Source organism: Jaculus jaculus, unplaced genomic scaffold (genome assembly GCF_020740685.1).
Source record: "Jaculus jaculus isolate mJacJac1 unplaced genomic scaffold, mJacJac1.mat.Y.cur mat_scaffold_111_1_193101_arrow_ctg1, whole genome shotgun sequence".
Classification (NCBI taxonomy): Eukaryota; Metazoa; Chordata; class Mammalia; order Rodentia; family Dipodidae; genus Jaculus; species Jaculus jaculus.
This window is the reverse complement of record NW_025423393.1, coordinates 68857-71725: the sequence shown is the minus strand read 5'-3', so window position 1 is coordinate 71725 and position 2869 is coordinate 68857.

Below are 2869 nucleotides of genomic sequence, written 5' to 3'. Positions count from 1 at the left end.
GGAGACGCTTTTGAGTCATCCGATGTCCACCCTTCTCCTCAACCCTTTGCTGTGAACCAGCTGGCCTGGTCTTTCCTCAGTACTACCTGCCCTTTGGGGAGGAGCCCTGCACCCAGAACTCACAAGGCTGATGCAGTCAGTTAGCTATGATTTCAAAGCCTGCCTGAGAGTTAATATGGAGTTGCAGTCAGCGTAGGAGAGAAGGAGAACCTAACCTGAAATTTTACAAAATGCAGGCTGGAGAGATGGCTTGGAAGTTAAGGTGTTTGCCTGCAAAGTCAAAGAACCTCAGATTGGTTCCCCAGGACTCACATGCAAAAATGTCCAAGGTGGCTCATAAGTCTGGACTTCTTTGAAATTGCAGGAGGCCCTGGCACACCCACTGTTTCTGTTTCTCTCTCTCTCTGTGTCTCCCCTTTCCCTCTCTTGCTCACTCCAATAATTTTTTTTTTAATCTTAAATATATAAATGAAAGTATGGTCAAAAGTGACTGAAGATTTCACCTTTAGTACCCTAATGTGGTGATTAAGTTTTAAAGATTTTATTATACATCCCTTTTCAAACTGTGTATCATATCTTAGAAAAGCATGCAATATCGTTGAAAAATTAGAATCTTAAAAAAGCATAAAACATAGAATATTTATGATGCCTAGCTCTTTTTTTTATATAATTTTTTGGTTGTTTTTGTTTTTTTTTTTTAAGAGTGACAGACAGAGAGAGAAAGAGGCAGAGAGAGAGAATGGGCATGCCAGGGTTTCCAGCTACTGCAAACGAACTCCAGACGCATGTGCCCCCTTGTGCATCTGGCTAAAGTGGGTCCTGGGAAATCAAGCCTTGAAACAGGGTGCCTAGTCTTCATAGGGAAGTGCTTAACTGCTAAGCTATCTCTCCAGCCTGATGCCTAGCTCTTAAGAAGAGAAATACTCTATATTCACAGATATGTCATCATGATGATGAATATTCAAAATTTCTTCCAAAATTTTTCATAGGAACTTTTGTGAACAAAATCATATTTAACAATAAAAAGGCTGATAATGTTGGTGTTTTCAGTTGAAAGAATGAAATCATATCAAACACTCAATTCAACATAAATAAAAAGGATGCTATGGGGTACTTGTTATGTAAGGACCGTATAATGGATTTATTCTAATACTTCACAGAAGCTGTCACTACATTGTGGCAACCATAACCTGGATTGGGCCTAGTAATTTTGAATATTTATTTAGCAACACAATAGTATGTTGGCCCAAATGTGAGAACAAATGGAATGAAATGCACAGAAAGCATGACAGTGTCTTTAAGTACATAATCCCACTGCCTCCTGTGATACACTAACAGACTTGTAAAGGCATACCATAGTTGAATGCCTGGTTTTGGTTAAACAGGGCAACAATATCCGAAGATAACACAAATATAACAATAATTCAGGGCTGGAGAGATGGCTTCACGGTTAAGGCCCATGCCTATGACCATAAGGAGCCAGGTTTGAATCTCCCGGTCCCCATAAACCAGGTGCACAAGGTGGCACATGCATCTGGTGTTCATTTGCATTGGCTGGAGGCCCTGGCATGCTCATTCTCACTCTCTATCTCTTACTCTACCTCTCACTCTGTCACAAATAAATAAATAAAATAGATAAATAAAATATTTTTTAAAAACCCATAATTCAGGAATTGATACATGAACCACTATCAAAAGAAGAAACAAGGAATATGATGGACTGTCGAGTTTCAAAGTGGTAACCTGGAGGACAGAGGGAATTGCATGTGTTGGGCTCTGAAAGGCCCAGGCATGTGGCCTAGTGGAACTTCCTGAGCCTAGCTAAAGTTTGGTGACCTGTCTCTGGCCAGCTAGGACACAGCAAGACACCTAATGGCTTCTGGCCTGCCACTTCCAATTGTTAATTGTAATTACCATTTCAATAGTTAATGTTTACTATTGGCCCTTACCTCTTCCCCCATCCTAAAATCCCCACCTTCATCCCCAGCATGATAGAGGCAACTACTCAGAGTAATAAAGCAAGTTGTTTCTGTGAGTTCCTGCATTGAAAAGACTCCCAACTCAGTGTAGTTTTTCTCCAGTGGCCAGGAGAGGTCAAGGTCGTCAGATGCTCATCATCCTTCTTAACTGCTAGGGAGGAACCAGCAGGCTTGGACCTTCCCTTGGCACTACCTGTCCAGGAAGGAGCCCCACAACCATGGGATAGTGTTTACATTTATGAAAGTTGTCAGTGATATGTAAATTACAACCATATAGATTCAAGATGCACAAATCATGCAGGACTAAAGAGACAGCACAGAGAATTTAGATGAGCAACACTGGTACTTGAATGGAGAGTTTGGAACTGTAAACCATGTTGATGGGGAGATACTAAAAACATACTGAAAGCTTTCTAGAAGCTGCTAAGACCTCAAGGCTAGAATATACTAAACACACAGTCACAAATGCTCAGGGAAATGTGCTAAAGGAAGGCAGAAGTACCAGAAGTTGTGCGGCTATATTCCTGTGCAGTGGCTCCATACATTGACTGACTGCTGCTGTGCTCCAGACTCAGATAATATAACAACATGATATGCAGCCACAATGCCTCTATTATGGGCCATACATCACAAGGTGCAAAGGAAGAGTGGCATGATGATCTAGTACAGGTCACACATGAACAGTCAATGCTCAGTCAAAAAATCTCATAATTCATCTAAAAAGAACAGATCCTTAATGCTTTGACCCTAGGTTAGAGAATCTGTAAGTTCCAGGTCAAAGTGAATGCTGTGAAGATCCAGGGAATCTCTGTGTGATAGTAAAATGAGACACCTGACAAGCATGTGACTAACTTGGTCACATCTGGGTGGGACCTGCAGACCTTACAGAG